This window comes from Lagopus leucura, unplaced genomic scaffold, assembly GCF_019238085.1.
Source record: "Lagopus leucura isolate 7727_CA_CO unplaced genomic scaffold, USGS_WTPT01 Super-Scaffold_100021, whole genome shotgun sequence".
NCBI lineage: Eukaryota > Metazoa > Chordata > Aves > Galliformes > Phasianidae > Lagopus > Lagopus leucura.
In genome coordinates, this window is record NW_024962274.1 from 4,475,597 (window position 1) to 4,495,147 (window position 19,551).

The 19,551-nt window shown below is 36.7% G+C and overlaps 1 long non-coding RNA gene across 22 annotated transcripts in view; it reads right to left on the bottom strand.

Moving 5' to 3' along the window:
- Positions 1–19,551, bottom strand: part of LOC122183951 — a 479,215-nt gene that overhangs the window by 85,751 nt on the left and 373,913 nt on the right. For all 22 annotated transcript variants that reach the window (XR_006180447.1, XR_006180444.1, XR_006180448.1 and 19 more), the window contains one exon: positions 13,680–13,802. This is a non-coding gene — a long non-coding RNA (uncharacterized LOC122183951). The remainder of the gene's footprint in view (positions 1–13,679; positions 13,803–19,551) is intronic.

The following is a 19,551-nucleotide window of genomic DNA, read 5'->3' on the forward strand; positions in this document are numbered from 1 at the left end:
GGCACTGAGACACAGTATGATTGCTGTCAGGAAGAGGGGAGGTTCAGGATACCTTCATTTAATACCTGCAGTAGTGGAGTCCTGATTTCTAACTGGTAAGTGCACAAGAAAAATAACATTTTGTATTCCCAACAGCAAGTGTTTACAATGAAAACTCAAGAGTCATCAGGGCATAGACTGGCCATAAAATTGAAAACAGTCAGCAAAAAAACCGTAACAGAAGTACATCACGGTGCTTGGCTGGAAGCAGTAACACCATAATGAAACAGGTGGCACACTGGCCAGGGTGAGCAGCAGGCCAGCAGGAGATCAGCATGCAGTAGTATATTTTTATTAAAAATAAAACATTGTGCATATTGTGATGGTGAATGCTGAGGACTATTTTCCAGTATGCCTTATGACCACACACTCTTTCAGGTTTATAAATCATGTTGAAACACTTTTAGCAATATTGTTATTTAGTTACCAACTAAGATTCCAAGCTGAACATATCTAAGTGCTCTAAATTACTGGAAAAGTTAATTATTTGCCTATGAAATCTAAGTCAGATTTACTATTTCTATACTGTTATACAGCTTACGTTGTAGTTAGCTCTCAGTACACTCATTCATCAATATTTTAGAAAAAAATCTGTTATCACAATTATATGGAGCTTCTTTTCAAACTAACTGGCTACGTACCACTAAAATGTTGTTTCAATATGTCAAAGTTAGTAGGTGAACCCTAATAAAAGCTTGGGCTTTTACCTGACTCTGTTGAGACACATAGGTGTTAGAGCTTGGGTTCACTTCTCACTTGAAGAACTTCACTGTATTCATCCAGGAGCCACCCTTCAATTCTGTTGCTCTCATGAATTAATTATTCTCTTTTTAGCATGGTCTAATTGGTGAGCAAAGCACACAGGATGCCAAAGAGTGCCTTACCAGAAAACTGCTCTTTTTGAAGCTACAGCTGTAATTTCAGACTGCAGTATATGTGCACATAGTCAGCACGAGCTACAGGAGGATGCCCAAGACATTCATCACCAAGTGCTGCTGGCTAGAGACACAGAAATGGTGCCTGTAACCTACAAGGAGCTAGTCCATCATGAGATTAGCCACTACTAAGGTACGCCATATATCATTAAAAAAGACAGGCGCGGTGTTGGTGATACAAGAATAATAAGTAGAATAACTTGCACTGTCACTTTGCGCAGGAATGCAGGAGAAGCTGTGCAGATTGCTGGTGATGCAGGAGAAGGTGAATATGTAGTCATTACTTCAGGAGAAAAATGATCAACCTAGTCAGCAATTTTTTTTTTTTTTAATCAAATCTATCTGCACTTAGAGTACACAATGGAAACCAAATACATAAGTTACTCAATGTCTAAACATGCTTTTCCAACATGAAAAATATGTATGGTTATCCTGATAAGAGATAAATGCTTTTCCTTTAACCTTAGCTTTCTCTACTTTGGCTTTAATGACAAGTTATTATTTACATGAATTGTATTCCAGCTAAGTTGCTTTGCACAGGCAGAGCTGCTAGGAAGAACTACAGCATGAGTACAGTGCACTGTCCCCATTCCCAGCAGGGAATGTCCTCAGGCACTCACTGTCACTCACTGTGAATAGGAAAAGCCATGAGTTTTTCTGCAATATCAATAAGGTCTTTAAGATCATTACTTTCGATAATCTTTTGCATCCTTTTGCATGAACTGATTTGAATATTCAAGAAGAAAACCCAGAGATGAGTTTCAGAGCAGTAGGTGGAATTTATTAATTTTTTGCTCCAATGGAAGAGCAAGACTTCATTTTGAGGGCACCTCACAGAAAGCACACAGCTGTATACTGTGTGAAGTGCAAACTCTCGCAGCACCTACTATTCATTATTGCTACTATTAATTTTGATTTCAGGCTATCCCTTTCTTTTGCTTTACAATTTCATGAACAGAGATGAAAGTACATATAGACAGCTAATGTAATTCAGCTCTTCCTTCTGCAACTTAGCAGATTCTGTACTTATACATTATCCACAGAATCAAAGAATGGGTTGGGTCGGAAGGGACCTTAAAGGATCCAATTCCAATCCCCCTGCCGAAAGCTGGCTGCCACCCACCAGCTCAGGCTACCCAGGGCTCCATCCAGCCTGGCCTTGAGTACTTCCATGAATGGGGCACCCACAGCTCTCTGAGCAGCAATGCCAGGGACCTCACCATCCTCTGAGTGAAATATATTCCAGTCAGATACTAATATGTTTTACAGTCTTCTAAGATTCTGATTTTTGGTATCTAGATCTACTAGCACATTTGTGCAGTGCTTTTACAAAGCAGATAGTGGTACACTGGCAAAAGCCTTAATCACTTACAACCTTTATGCTCTCGCTAAATTCCACAGATTGAAGGTATGTAAAGAAAACAATCCTAAGAGTCTGTGCCCTGCAATACAACAATTGAACCAGAGCATGTTCCTGCGATCTCCAATGCACTGATGTAAATTCTGCAGCAGCTTACACTTAATCTTGACGTAAGGTCAGACAAAGCCCCATACAGCTCTACAAGGGGTGATCGTTCTTCTCCCTTCTCCTTTGTTCTCCCCCTCCCCTCACACAGACTCCTGCACAACTTACTGCAGGATTAGGCCTAAAAATGGAACACTGTCTGAATATAATATACTGAATCAGTTCAATTACTTACCAGTTAAGAAACAGTGACTTACTGCTATAAATATCAATAAATTTAAATATTTGGAGCATTAATGAAGATAAGGTAGGCAAACTATTTAAAAAAAAAACAGAAGATGAAAGATAACCAAAAATATAGTATATCTGTTGATTCCTAAGCAAAAAGGCCAGTCAACAATAAAAACAACAACACAGAAACCTTTTCTACTCTTTTCTCACCAAGGAGCAGCCTGCATTTTCATTTAATCTTTAAGAAAGAATAACAAAAGAGAAAACCAAACAACACCTCCCCCCCCAAAAAATTAGTAAGCCTACTCTGCAAAAACTCACTTTACTTCTAATTAGGATGGCATATTATTAATATATTTAGATTCTAATTGCACTCAGTTGATATATTCATTAAAATTATTTTCATTACAATCAAGCTTGTTACCTTTTTTCTATCTGCAGTAAATTCAAATGTCAAAGTAAGAAAAAAAGTCTTAAACAAAATTCTGGCAGGAGGCATCCCTTGAATGTGAAGTGCATCCTATTTCCTTTGACAGACAGAAATAAACATTAATAAATGAATATTAATAAAGCTCTAAAAGCTGGTGCACTTATGGCCAGCCCACAGCCACTTCTCCCAAACCTCCATGTTGCTTCGCAGTAACCCCAGTAAGATGCTTTCTCCTGGTTGCACATCAGTTGCTGCTGCCCAATGCAACCCATCCTGACTCTGCACCTGCTCTCAATGCAGGCCATGGCCCATTTCTTCCTCTAGCCTCGGTGATCCCCTAATTCCTTAGTTGTGAGACCCTCACCTTACGTGGGTTTCCATGGAAAAGAAGTCATGCAACATACTCAGTTAAATGTAAGACACTGAGTCGCATATTGCGGAGTTGACTCTGGTTCCCATAGGAGTCAATGGCTGTCTTTTAAGTGACTTCAGAGAAAGCCACATTAAAAAATTATGCATGCTACTAGATGTTTTCACAAGAAAATATGTTTTTACAGAGAGTTACGTGTGAATTCTAATTCCTTTCCATTCAAATGTAACATGAGTCGGAGTATTCTCATCAGAAATGGTCCCTCAGACAACAACATAACAGTAACTAGTATAAAAAGTAATATGAAGCTTGGTAAACCTGTTAAGACCTTGATTCCATAAAGGGTCTAAAACTAAATGAAACTTACCCACATCACTTTGATTTTTAGAAGTATGCAAATAGAACAAGGGGAAATGGCTTCAAGGTCGGGAAGGTAGATTTAGGTTAGATATAAGGAAAAAGTCTTTTACAGTGAGGGTGGTGAGGCACTGGAACAGGTTACCTAGTACTGTGGTTGAAGCTGCACCCCTAAAGACTTTAAGGTAAGGCCGGATAAGGCCCTGGGCAACCTGATCTAGCTGTGGTGTCCCTGTTCATTGCAGGGGAGTTGGACCAGATGGTCTTCAGAGATCCCTTCCAAATCTAAGGATTCTATGATTCTAAATGCTGAACTCTGTAGTGCAACAAAGTCCTGTGTAGGTATGGAGTAGATAATAACTACATTTTTTGAGTTAGTGTGTTAGGTTCACTGCATCTTTTGAACATCTGCCTATCCTGTGAAAACATATAAAAGATTTCTGAATCACTTTTTTTAGAATACCTAAAATAAATAATGAAAAAAATATCAATACAAAGTAAACTTACCAAGAACAACGGCAAATAGACTGTGGATTGCAATATTTATGATGATAATTAAATAAAAAGGTTTTTTTTCCTCAATAATACAGTTTGCACCACAGCAGCAAACTAACATTTTACTCCCAACAGAGCTTTATCTCCAGAACCACCCATCATTTTGTGCATGCTTCCCATCTTTCTCAAGCTCATGCATCTCTGGGTAGCTATAAATCAGAAGACCACATGAAGTGCCATCATTACCAAACATATGGAGTACAGTGCAATGTAGTATCTCTGAGAACACATATTTTACTAAATCTATACCTATGCTAAAATTTTCAAATGAAATATATAAATCTGCTCTCATGTATTTATAATGCATATCTATCAAATCCAGCAGTATTATTTTTTTGTACAAGAAATGATGATATTTGACATACAGCACTTTCTCAGTTTAACTTCTGCTCCAGCTTCTTTCAGTGAAACATCAGTCCATTAGTTCTCTCAGTGAAAGTCTTCAAAAAATAGTGATATTTTAAGACATTGTTCATTTTATATAAATTGTAATTCCTCTGAAATATATTGCTTCAATAAGGGGGAAAATATTGTGTGGCACGGACAGAAAAGAAAGCAAAGCATTTGATCTTCAGCATTTGAGCAGCTTTGTTCCTTTGTATTCATTCATGTAGACAGAGATAAGATTTCATTACAGAGTGAGATATTGGTTCTAATAAGATACTACTGAAGTATTATTTCTGCTTTGAAATCATGTTTAAATGATGCACCCCATGAAGATAACTTTTTAAGGGCTATCTCATCAGGGAAAAATTGTTTAAAAAGTAATTTAATGGATTCAGACATTAACATTGGTTCCTCTTGAAGCCTGAGCAAGGACTTGTCTGCAAGGTGAATCAGGTAGATGGCACAGGGGAGCCTGAGCAGTGGATGTCTTCATATTCTTGTGAAGTGGGAGAATAGGCCCAGGAATAACTTGATCAGCAAACCTCATAACCTTCCATGAAACAATGTAAGGGCAATGACTGAGGAAAGATGAAGGCACTGCCATCCACACAAAGTGAAAGGTATTTAAAAGTTATTCCTATAAGTGAGTGCACTCTCATTTCCTTTTACTTCATTGTGTGTCTAGTACTACTTTCAGTCTAGCACATATAATTCAGAGGATCTGACATCTATTGCCCTGATCTCATTTATCACCAGCCCATCTCCATTTCAGAAACCCAGATACTCAGTGTACAATTTTTACTGTAAAATTGGATTTGTTTGTTTTGACAGAGTAGGCTTGTTATATTTATGATTTAACATTGAACATCCTTCACCTTGAAAGCAGCTCTCCTGCTGTAAAAGTGAGGCATCTCTCTCATGAGGACGCTATAATATCATGATACAGATGCCCATCCTGTTAGACAAGGTCATGCCAGTAGAAACTAAACTTAATTTCCTGAGACCTTCCAACACTCAGCTCTATTTTTCACTTTACAAGGATAAATATTGGGAAATACTTTATACCATGAAGTAACTGTCCTTTCATCAATACAATAAAAAAAATGGTTCACTTCAAAATGGCGAGGTTAAGGAAAATATAAAAAGCATGTTGAAAATACATTATTTGTCTATCTGATAGTTTCTGCCTTTGTCTCTACATCATAAAAAGTAAATAAATTATTTCACATGCACTTTGGAATAAGACCCTTCATTAGGGGTGGGTATTTTATTCAAAACTATGTTTTTGACCTTATTTGAATCATCTGCCATTGAGTATACCACTTTGTTCTCTCCCTTTGAGCTTCTGTCTGCTCCTCCAGGTCCTCACCATAAAATTATTTTCAAGTTCCCTAAAAGAAGTACTCCTCGATTGCTCTTTCCACCTTGTCTTGAAACTTTGACAGCATAAAGCCCCCAAATCATCTTAGAAATCTTTTTCAGTTCTAAGATAACAAAGTTGTTGACTTAGTTCCTTAATCATACAGAGGAAAGCATTTTTGCTCATCCATCTTCAGGTGCACTGATGTGCCTGTCTTGTTCTGCCTCTGAAATGCAACACAACAGGTTGCAGCTCCAAGAAAAAATCTATTTCCCTGCAAAGTCTCTCCCACTATGCGTAGCCTTCCTTTCCTGTTCTAGATCTGCATATACAGAGGATCTGCAGCTGAGCTTCCCCTGTCAGCAAAACAGGAATCACTATCCTTATCTGCTGCAACTTAGTTGTACATTTTCCTTCTCTACAGAAACTTAGCTGCTGCCAGTTAAGGTACTTAGTAATTTTCCAGCCATTGCAAACACTCACAGGCTGTAATTACAGGCTGTCAACACTCCACTCAACCTTAAGGAAAGGGGACGTTGCAGTTTACATCTCCAGAGAGCTATCTGGATCTGTTTACAACCCTAAAAGAGAGTTCACAGTTGTAGATTTTTTTTTCCAGCTATAATTTCAATTAGAGTCTGTGGGCTCTTTGGGCAGGTGAATGCGTGTCTGTGGCAGAGTAGATGGAGATGTTATGGAAGTCTTATCTAAATAAAAGTATTTCTGAAACAAACTAACAAAAAACAAAACAAACAAACAAAAAAAAAAAACCAAAACACCGAAACACTCGTGCGCTCTCAGTACTTAATTCGAGCTCTTTTGCATTGATGTTGATCATTATCCATAAAACTCCCCTGACTCACAGCAACCACATGGAGAAAAAATGCATGGTGCTTGATGTCAGGCATTATTCTTCATTTACTTTCATTAAATTCTGTGCTTGCAAGGAACACAAACCATATCTTACAAAACAAACTAGCAGCAAATCAGCCATCACTTCCAAAGGCCTAGCCCAGAGGGCAAGGTCTTTTTAACAAAGTGGCAGACAGACTGAAATGCTCATGATGTATTTATCCTTCAGCTGTAAGAATGAGCATCCTTGAAGGAATTTTGGTTGATTATGAAATTGGATCATAGGGCACCACAACGAAAAGATGAATACATCTAATTTTTTTCTGGGAGGAAATGAAAGATTATTGTAATAAGGGCTCAACACTTCTTTTTCATCTTCCTTCAGCTGTTCAAATTTTATATTGCCTTACTTGTCCACTTGATTTCCTTTCTAGTACTGTATATTTATCCCTTACGGAGAATAAATCACTAGAACAAGTTATTTTGAAAATGGCATGGATGTGTTTTAACCAACAAATCCAGTGTAATCAGCAGACCCTGATCCTTGAAGTTGAAGGTTTATTTTAGAACAGCATGCCATGTTTAATCAGTTTTACTAACACTGCACTGTACTATCTGCTTTGACAAGAATATGTTGATCGTATTACAGAATGATTACTGCTAATGGAGATCTTTTAGACAAGATTAGATTTTGCTTCTGTCCAGATGTCTCTAAGAATGTTATTAGTTTTTGGTGTCGTATTTTTGTAATATTAATATGATCAGCTTATGGGCCTGCTCATATGCTATAACTGCAGCAATTTATCTGACAGTTAAGTTGTCAGGATTAAGCAGCATCTAACCCAATGAATGTTGCTGCAATCTGTATCAAATTAGGCACTGCCCACACAATCCTAACATAGCTGTGATTTGACCAGTGAATATTCTGACGAGCTCCCAAATTCTGAGATTCAGAAAATGATGTTGAGCTGCTCAGTAGATATTTCTGAAAAAGCTGATTACTTCAAGACATTATTCCAGATAGTGAATCTACATATTTTTAAAGGACTGCAGCATTTTTTCTCATAAATCAGCAAAATAAGATTCAGAGTTGTTCTACTCTGACAGCTAATTAATGTGGCATTGTATAGGAAGACCATTAGTATAACTGCAGCTGTAATAGTAGCTTTTCTATAGATACAGAAAGGATGATAAATTACTTTGTTTATAAAGCACTTTTCTTCTTTCAAAGCTAGAGGATAACTGCAAGTACCCTTCCTGACCTGTATTTACTAGTTAGACATAAAACATTATAAATGTTGAGAACCATAAAGATTAGTTTTAATACATTTTGACTAGAGTGCCTTACAATATCAACCAAGCAGTACTATTGCCCTTAAGTTTAATAATACATGCTGATATGCACTCTGATGGTATGCTTCATTCCTTTTGATAATACGCCTTTAAAAACAATGTCCTTTAGGGTCCAATGGACCATGAAATAGTCTCTGCAAAAGTACCAGTGGTGCCAATGCGGAGACAAACATTCATTTTGGCTGTCAGCTTTAAGGACTGAGGAAGAAATGAAGCACATTTATTATATACTGATGTATTCTGACTAGATAATCCTTTTCAGTTGTAGGCACTATAAAGGCAAGTGCAGATTACTATGGGGGAATAGTTAAAAAAAAATTCAGATGGGCTGTAACAGTTGTGCTTCCAATTTCACAGTTGGATAATTTGCTTTACAAACTTCTATTTAAAGGAAAGTTTTACTGGCAATGAAATATGCTAAGTAAACAATCTGTAATTTGAAAGTTAGTATATTAGAGATACTTACTCAGAAGCTGCTTCTACTAATACTACATTTATTAATTAATATTTGAGTTTACTTTACTATACCGTAGGAAAGTTGAAGATTTTTCTTAGATATCCTTTTTCATTACAATTCTGTCAAAATTTACCCTTTTAAGTATCACTATTTCACATATCACATCAATACCATGGTTATTTCTGTATAGCTACCATAGTGACTATATAACTCATGCTGAAGTCAACAGGGCCAGAATATTCTGAACAGAATACTTTAATCTTAGTACTCTGGTGCGTTTTTCACGGTGTAAACTTCATTTTTTTCCCATTTTACAGTTAGAAATTGGAGGCAGAAAGCTTAAGAGATTCTTTTTTGATCATGCAGTAAAAGACAGGAGAAGCTGTATCAAGAGCTCTTACTTGGCCCTTGGATACCAATATTTGACCAAGGCTTGCTGAGCACGTACTATTGGGTCCCTTATGGAAACTGATGAGCAATCAGTCAAGTGCAACATGCTCAAATGAAAGGGAGAGCAGAAAATTATAAACTAGAAACACAGCATCTATTGTTATGCTTTTTAAAAATAAATAAATAAATAAATAAATAAATAAAATCTATCAACACCCAAACCCAGAGTACTGAAAACTGAAGGTAGACTGACAAGTCTAAAAGCAATGCAATGCCCACAGCACACTGTGCTAGCAACACAACACCTGTTGTCTTAAACCCCTTCTTGTTAAATACAATTTTTTTCCAAAATCCTTAAGTACAAATAAAAGGAGAGTTCATCTCTAGGACGTGTTTTCACATACAGCTATGTGAAATTAACCCACAAATAAATTGTCCAACAGACTGTAAATGTTCATGGGCATATTTAGATACACTATTTATGTATTTATACCATTCATCAAAACTTCTGCGTGTTCTTCCAATTTAGAAGAAACAGTTTCTACTGTTTCCTTTAACCCAGAGGCAGAAAATGTGGACTGATAATCTATGAAGTTCTGATAATATTTAGATTTATAGCAGATTGAATATGGACTGAACACTCCACACATTTCTCATCTGCTTTTATAAAATAGAGGTCACAACACAAAAACAATTTTTTAAGCAGCTGATTAATACATAACAACCAAAAGTTTAAATTGTGCTATTGAGTTTTGTGCTTGAGAGAGCAGAAGCAGGCTGCAGATTTCTGTAATAGGATGATTTCTATATGCAGTGAAAAGCACATTGTTCTCCAAGTTACTCTGCTAATGGCTGCCACAGCTGAGGCAATGCCACCTCTGGAAAGCCCTTTGTATCCAATGTTTCAGTTCACTAGCATGCCACATTTCAGAAAAAGCAATTTCTCCCTGTACTTCACCTGTGCATTACTGCTGTCTGTATGCACTCCGAGATAATACATACTGTTTACAAGAAATGGAAAGTACTGCAGAATTCACTTACTAGCTTTGATCCTACTGTAAAATTACACTGATGCACTGACCTGCTATTGGTGTTAATTCCAGACCATTGAAAAGGCTGTTACATTGGTTCTGATTTAATTTCTAGACAAGAACTTCTTAAAGAGTTTAGGCAGAAGTGGTTCCTTGGAAACCAACCAGTGGCATAAGAACATGCATTTTACTTGCAAAAATAAAAAGACCTTTTCTGAAAGCAAAGTTGAGATGGGGCATGTTCAGCCTGCAGAAGAGAAGGCTCAACCTCATTGAGACCTTCCAATACTTTAAAGGAGTTTATAAAAATGAGGGAAATCAACTTTTTCCTAATGTGCAGTTGGCACCAGCAGTAAATAAACAGAAAAGTAGAAGCCTTCTTTTGAAGAATTAGAGATTCTTTTACTATGGCTCACAGATGTTTATAATCCAGCTAGAAATAAGTTTTACTTTTTATTTATTTATGTCAATTTTCTTTACAAATTAAGATGGTTATCATGATTACACTGAAACAAAGATTAACATTTAATAGTAAAATAGTTTTACTTTGAATTTACTTATAATCATAGTCTAATGGGGCTTGGTATCATCTATACTAGGAGGAAATTTTAGTTTAAACTCTGTTCACACTGCATAGCTCTCAGCAGCAGTCTGTATAAACATCTTTAATTTGGGGTTTCTGATTTTGTGCAGTTACTGAACAGAGAAAATCTGTTTTGAATATGCCCATACAAAGATGTTATTTTTGTTTCCTACTGAAATACAAATGTGAGAAACAAAACACATTTAAAGTTGACAAAACATTTCATTCTGTCAAAATGAAATATTTTTTTCCAAAGTCTCTGGCCCCTTAAACACTGATTTCAGTTAAATTTTGTGGGTTCTTTTTCCCAAATGTCACAGCAAAATGAAAACTTGAAACATCTTGTATAAAAATTGTCAAAACAGTTATTTTCTAATATTGAACATTATTCTTTGTTTAGAAGCAGTCTCCAAAAGCAGTTTTCAGTAGCAGTCTTCAAAGTATTTTGAGTAAGGAGCCTGAAATGGAGCTTCATGAAAAACTTTAGCTTCACTAACAGTTTAGACAAATCTACTTAACCAGTATGTACTTCTGTGTTGCATGTTCTCTCAGTTTGGAAGATCTACATGATGTTTATTTTCTGTACCACTTTCTATGTGTCATGAAGCATATGTTGTAGGAAACTGATTGCTTTTCAGGCTGACAGCTGCCTTGCTGTTCCAGTTCCTGTCACAAAGGAAGATATTTAAGCTGAGAAATTCCTCAGTAATATATTTGGACACTTTTAAAACTTAACTATTATAAAGGCCAGGGTTCCGTTCGCATTTGGTATTCTGATTTCTCCATAGAAATCGCTCCTTTATGGAGACAGATAATTCCAATCAATACTAATTTCCATTCTTCTAGAAAACTCTATTTTATACCACCCAGGTGGGAAAACCCTTAAGATATATCAAGTAATCAATTTTAAACATTCTTTAAATTCTTCAGCAATTACCTAGGTACTTAGAGTTCATTTAAGTCAGTCAGGGAGCCATACTTCATTTTTAGGCTTGCTTAGTCTTTTTCAGCATTCTTCTGGTGCATCAAGAGTCACAGAGGTTCATGCAGCTTCTTATAAACAGCCAGATCTCTCAGCACCAAGTTCGTCAGTGAGCTGACAGGCATATGTTCTGAAATGTCTTTGAGGCAGGAGATGCCTAGCTTTTCTACAGATACTGTTAATCTAATTATTTTGGCATTTCTCCCATGAAGAATGATTTTTCATTTTCATTCTTGGATTTATTATAGGATGGAAAATTGCTAAAATTCAAGCTTATGTTGCCATTCAACTTATAAATTCATTCCACATTCATTTGCTTTTTGGTCCTTCTGGCAAGGCTAGAGCTACGTAGAACATATTCAGTTAACACACAAATGTACATAGTCTATTGAAATCTCGACGTAACGTCACACAGTGCTGCTTAATGATGATTCCTTCCAAATAATTTCCTTCAAGAAATGCAGAAAGGCCTGCATACAGTAGGTCATCTCACAGCTGACTTCTTGACAGACCACTACCAAAGGTACCAAAGGTTTCACCCTATTTAATATTTCATATGAACACTTATTTTTGTAATTCAAGAACAGTTGATTACTTTGAATTGCAGGTGCTATACCACTGTGATTGCAGTAATTAAAATAATCTTGGTCGGAAGAGGTATAATTAAGTTATTAATATACACAGTCTTTGTCACACACAGAACACAGGGCTTTTTGACAAGGCAATAGATAAAACATGGCAACACTGCAAAAGGTGAAACTGACCAATCAGGTCAGTAAGTTCGGGATATCTGTTTGTTCACAGGATCACAGAATCACAGAATTGTAGGGGTTGGAAGGGACCTCCAGAGATCATCGAGTCCAACCCCCCTGCCAAAACAGGTTCCCTACAGCAGGTCGCACAGGTAGGCACCCAGGCAGGTCCTGAACATCTCCAGAGAAGGAGACTCCACCACCTCCCTGGGCAGCCTGTTCCAGTGCTCCGTCACCTCACTGTAAAGAAGTTCTTGCGCATGTTTGTGCAGAACTTCCTATGCTGCAGTTTCCAGCCGTTTCCCCTTGTCCTGTCTCCACTCACCACTGAAAAGAGTCCGGCCTCGCCATTCTGCCCCCCACACCTTAGATATTTATAGACCTGGATCAGGTCCCCTCTCAGCCTTCTTTTCTCAAGGCTGAACAGACCCAGTTCACTCAGCCTTTCCTCATAGGAGAGATGCTCCAGGCCCCTCACCATCTTTCCAAGAGATCCCTGTCTTTTTTGTACTTTTTTGTTCCTTTTCATGGAGTTTCGTTTTTTGTGGAAGTTGCACAAAAAGTGTTACTGTATAGAAATCACAATTACTGCAAGATTAAAAGGTTATGCTTTTTCCTTTCTGCTAACATGACAATTTATTTAGTTCCAGCCTATACTAGCATCTTTTGATGGTTATTTTTCTATTGAATAAAACCTATTAGAAATTTACATTATTTAAAAACAAAGTGTGAATACATTTTCAAGAAAGCTTGCCAACCCATTCCTTTCTTCTGTTATAATAATAGGAAAATAACCTTGGCAGAATTTTTAGAAAATAGAATTGCAATCTTCTGTTTCTTAATTACAGAGCATAGCTGCAACATTCATTAGCCTGCAATTGGCAAGATTCCACAACTTTCAGGCAATCCAGCCCTTTCTTGCTAGAAATGGAAAGTAATGTTAAGGACCTAAGCCAACTCCAAAGAAACAGCCAGTATTTGCACTGGCCTGTGGTCAGAATTCAACAGCACAGTGTCTAAATGCACAAAGGACTTAATCCACAGTGGTTTTCAGTGAATCTCTAAGATGGGATATAAGAACATTCACAGAGGTTTTGTGCATTTTTGGCTACAGTTATCAAGACACAAGGCTTTCAAAACTTACACATACCTGACAGTTGGAAATGATGAGAATAAGGCAAATTCTTCAACTCTAACGTTGCAGAGGAATTGGTTGATACCCTCATTGTATGAAGAGACAGTGACCCCCAGGACATTAGTGATATTTTGGTGACTGAAAGAGAAAAAAGAAGGTAGACTTTTATAAAAAGAGATCAAAAATCTCAAATATAGACTTTAATGTATTTTACATATATATGTATATATATATTACATATATATTTTATTTGAGAATCCCTTTTGGCTTTATTTACAGCTATGATGATTATTTTGCTGCATGGTTTCTTTTTATGCCTACTTGTTTGTGGACATAATTACAGTCTATTTTACCACTGTATCTCTTTAAGGGTATGTCTGAAGGTCATACAGCTTTTGGATGATCTCCTGCAGACTTTCACTTAAGTGCATGAAAAAGAAGGTGAAAGAACACGCAAGCACACAAGTCTTCACTGCAGCTATACACATGCTATATATTGAACATATATAAAGGTTAAATATATAAATAAAAAGGAGATATATCTCCTTTTCCATGCAAGCTGAAGATATTTACCTTGACTGAAAAATCATATCTTCTATGCTATGAGTTACATCACGGGTTGAGATAGCAGATTTGTCTAGTTTAGATGTTCCCATAAAGAGTAATACCAGGCTTTACTCTCAGGCAACACAGTTGCTTGATTCACGTGCACTCTGTGCTCCACAGTCTTAAGCAATTATTTTTTTTCTGGAAGAAACTTACCCCCAAAAGAAGCCATCTTGTACTAGTTTGGCAGAGATATTTAGTCTAGGAACATTAAAATTAAGCACTGTATAAGAATGCTTCAAATGGCAAGGTTCCACAATCATTTTGCAACGAATAGGAAAGCAAATAAAATTCCCCTCTGGCTTTTATAGTTGTGAACTATTCATTGTTTTCCTCCTCAGGACTGCTACTGGAGACGTGGTAGTCAAATATGTCTGCTCTGCATGTATGGGAATGATGTCAAAGATGAGCCCTTGAAAGGTAATCAAACATTTTGAGATGAAAGAATACAATCAGTCATTGTAAGGCGGTTCCCATTCAATGCAAAACCCTTCATCAACTCTACGACAGATCAGTACATATTATAAAGCACAATGTATGTCTCAGGTCATATATCAGTTTACCTTGCACAAATCTTAAAATGAGATCTGCCTTTTCTGATTTGTAGTCTGGCATAGGATGTTTGCATTTGAACAGGTGCTGCTAGATATCTGCACTTGTATATCACTTTCATTTGCACAGGTAATGTGTCTGGGGGTTTTAGATCAATCAGTGCCCACTTGCATCATTCTCAGTCACTTGGTCCAGATGAGAAGAATATTTGTCTAAATCTGCCATACTTGGGTAGACTTATCTGGAGAAAGTCAGGCAATATGACATTCAGCAGAAATAGTCTATTAAATTTAAAAGCTATGCTTATATAGTTCTCCAAAGAGAGACTGACAACATCGGTAACATTTCCAACATTTCCTTGTTTTCCACTGACTTCATGCACTAAAGTATATGAAAAAAAAACAGTAAAGGGGTGATGATGCCAGAAAGCAAAAAAAAAAAAATGTTAAGTCCTGCAGTTTAAGAAAAGCACTCATCACAAATAAATCACAGCTCCAGGTTCATGCCCCAAAGACCAAGCCATACGTTTATCCAGGGCAGTAGAAAAGCCTGGCTTTTTAAAAGAAGTAGAAAAAAACCTCTTACTGTAAAAAATTATGGATTTGTAGGCAAGTTTTCTTATTACTGTAGAAGACAGCAACCCTAGTGGTGCAGAATAAGACAAAAATGCTCAGAAGATTACATTTCCTTTCATTTTGAGCTTCTAGTAATCTATGAGGACCTTCCAGAATATCCTCACAACTCATTAGGATCACCCCTGTCATTTTCTTGTGGTAGTTGTGGTAGTTTTATTTTTTAAAGAGCACTGAAATAAATAGTATGCATTCTCCATGCTTGTTCTGGGAACTGGAAGAATTGGACATACCCTAAAACTTCTGCTAAGTCTTCTTGCAAAGAGTTATGCAAATATTTTTTGGGTGACAATAAAAGAAGTCCAGTTTGCAGTCTAGCTATAGATTTAGAATTAGCTTTATCTTTTTTTTTTTTTTTCTGAAAGACAGCTTTGAACAGTGAATGTATTCAGACATCACTGCATGAAAAATTAACTGAAAATGGCAAATTTTACAGACTGCCTGTGTAAGCAAGTAGAGCAACTAGGCTGCTAGCATCTAACACCTGCCTATCCTTGGGTAAAACTGATTCAGATTTCAGGAAGTCCTAGATAATTAGATAAACTCATGTTCTCCATAGATTAATACAAATTATAGTTGAAGATACCAACCAGATGAGTTTGTGTCTTATACATCACGTATCACGTACATCAGTTTGATATTATGGATTTTCTTAAAATAATAAGATCATATAAATTAGGCTTAGTAGAATTGAGAACAGAAACTGGAAGCTAGAAAGACATCCAATAATTTTCAGAACTAATAAACAATTTTGTAAACTAGGTCTTCTTCTGAAATAAATTCAATTTTTTATTGTCTTCTTTCAGAACAGGAATTTGCTGCATATTTGTGGGTAACATGGTGAAATTTTTGTAAATTCTAGACAAAGAAGAAGCACCAGGAATTTTTCTCCATGAATTTAAGATGTTTCATTTTGAAACCTGTGTACGGAGACATGTATATATAGAATAAGATTGAATCATGCAGCAACATATAGACGCAAACAGAAATGCTCGAATTGACAGAAAGAAAAAGAAACCCTGCAGATTATCCTGTCTCTTGAGACTGAACCTACCTTGGACTGTTTTTTGGCACAGTTGCAGATGCTAATTACCTCTGACTCAAAATTGGTGACCTCCACTGTGGCCTTTTTCTGCTGGTCATACTGTAGTATAATTGCTGCAGTAATGGTGTGGAAGATTAACATTTCTACATAGCAAAATTTTCTAAAGTAGGACATTTTATATATATCATGTCTACTGAGGTATTATTTTTTCACTTGCTTGACCTGTAGGCAAGACTGTGCTTGCATTTTCATAACAATATTCATGCTAGCTTCAAAAATGGACTGCTCATGCAAATAAGGCAAAAAGATTTTGGCTTTTGATATCAACGATAAAATTGTTCTTATGACTAACAAAGGCTTTTAATACCACTATCAAAGATCCAAATACTTCCCTCACACTTCTTGATAACTATCTCCTCTGTATATTATAAGGCAGCCAAAATCCAAGCAGATTTAAAAAGATCATTATTCATTGGAAGGATCAACCTGGAAAAGAAACTCCATGTCATTTTAATCATATTTTGAGAGAAGCAGTGAAATTTTTTGTGATTCAGTTCAGTAATTCAGAAAGCACTCCTCCTCATTGCATACCCAGCAACACATGAAAATGATAGAATAAAATAATGTATTTCCTTTTGAGAAACACCTAACATGTTACTTGAACATTTTGGGGGATGATGAACTGTACTGAATACTAATGCGCCTGTGGAACACTGGAGACCATTGATGCTTTTCATGTCTTCTTAACTTTATAAGCTTTTACAATAACTGTAAAGGAAGAAAATGTAGTCTTATAAATCCCTAAGTTCAATAAACAGAAGATTTGCAGCACCCCCAAAATTCTTCCTGTCATAGGGCTAGGGAATATCCAGCATGCCAGATTATAGAGCCAAGTTGCTCTGAGAGGAGAGAAAAATCAGTATTTTACAGCTAGTGCCCATTTCAACCTGTACTCAGACAAATGCATTTTGTGAAGGTGGGATGTACTGATAAAAAATGGTGTTGGTAAACCACATCAATTTCTGAGAACCTAAAGAACATGCTGTCAAGACAGTATGGATTATGAAATTTGACCATGCTAATGAAAAAATCCAAATCAGAAAAGGACATCCTTTCAACTTCTAGAAAACCTTTTCTTTTTCCTTTAAATTATTAGTTTTCATTTTAGGACTGTTTTGCCCCATCCCAAACATACAATTTCTGAGCATGCAATACTGAATAACAGTAGAATAAAAAACCATATCTGACTGAAAATAATTTAGTGGTCTTCCATTGCCTTGAAGTATAATTTTCTACTGAATTGAGACCCTTAAGATACATTTTAATCTTTCAACTCTTTATTTGTCATTGACAAGGAGAAGCAAGGAAAGAACAATAAATCCCTGTTTGTAGAAGTAGGATAAAATGAAACCACTCAAGCATTTACCTTATATTACCAAATGTGAACTTCAGCTCCTCAAGGCTCATTTGCTGGACCTCTCCCCCTTACTTGTCATGCATTTGCTTAATAATTCAATTTTTAGGCCAGATTTGACAAATGCTTCTTTCATAAAATATATGAAAACTTGCCTTGTCTGCAAAAGGAGCACTAAGATTTTATCTTTGCCTGTCACAGTGTGAAAGAGAGTGAATATATTCTGAGATACTTGGGAGGGTGTTTACAAAGACAAATCTATTATGTTGCTTCTAAACCTATATTTGCAGAGCTGACAGACAGAGAAAGCAGACTCCATCTGCATCTCCCTGTTCATTAGGCTGTGAATAGGTGTGAATATATATATACTCATGGGTTTCATTACAGAAATACCACACAATCTTCACAGTTCTAGCTTGTCAAGCGGAAAGCACTACTCACCTCCATCTTGAAGGCAAGGAAATGGAGCCTGAGATTATGTGTGATTTATTCAAGGTCAGAGAGGAAATCTGCATTAAGATTTGAACTTAAGTATTCCGATCTCTAAAATTCAACTAACCCAACCATTATACCATCTTTAATCTATTGAGGATGCAATGCTGAACACACCCCTAAGGTGCGTTCTGAATTGGAGTGTGAGTTCTCAGTCTGCAGGAAAATAAATGCAGAAGCTGAGTAAACAGTAGGCTAAGGCAAGTTGTTTGATGAATAAAAGGTACAGCCAGGAACGCTGAAAGTTATTCTTTACAAAGAAACAAAAAAAAAACCAAAAAAATCACAGAATTAGAAGACATTGTCTCTTAACAGTCTGGAAAGAAGATTCTATCTAGTACTGCAGGACTGGGACAGTGACTGGCTGAATTCTGCACAGGGAATCATGGTTCAGCTGATGACAGAAGTGAGCCCCACAAGGCAGTAAACTGTGATATCCTTGGAATCTACCTGAACTCATAAAACCAAGTGAATGTCTTCCTTACAGGACAAGGCTGAACCAAGACCCTGAGGAAGGCACAACAGATTTCATGCAATGTATTTAGCCACACTTCTGTCCAATCCTTTTTCAATTCCCTCTGGCCTCCTTGTAGTCCCAGCAAAAAAGAACTTCTGTACCTCAGTACTCTATTCATCAGCCAACTCAACAACCTCTGAATAAATCTGTCCAAAACCTGCACAGATGTTATACTCTCCTGGATTTTGTGCACAGATTCTTCTTTTTTTTTTTTTCTTTCTTTCTGATATTTTCCATCTCCAAGTATCATGGAAAAGAAATAAAGCTGGAGAAGGCATTTGTTTTGACTTCATGGAAGATCCCAGACAAGCCTATAATGTTTCTGGCCCACATTTCAGAGCATTCTTTTAGGGATGGTAACCTTGTCTTCTCCTCCCTGGGGGGAATTTTAGGACGGATTCCTTCTAGCTCTGCTTCTGCTCAGGGAGCACAGCATTATGACAGGCTGTCCTCCAGTGGAAAGCACTAGAACTGACAGCTACAAATTCTGCAAGGTAGTGCCTTAACTTTGATGAACTGACAAACTCCAAGCTTTTGTAGAACAAAAAAAAGAAAAAAGTGCTTTTTATTCCTCTGCAGATTTCCAAGCTGCAAGTGTTTGAAGCTGACAGTTTCAGGGCCCATTTAAT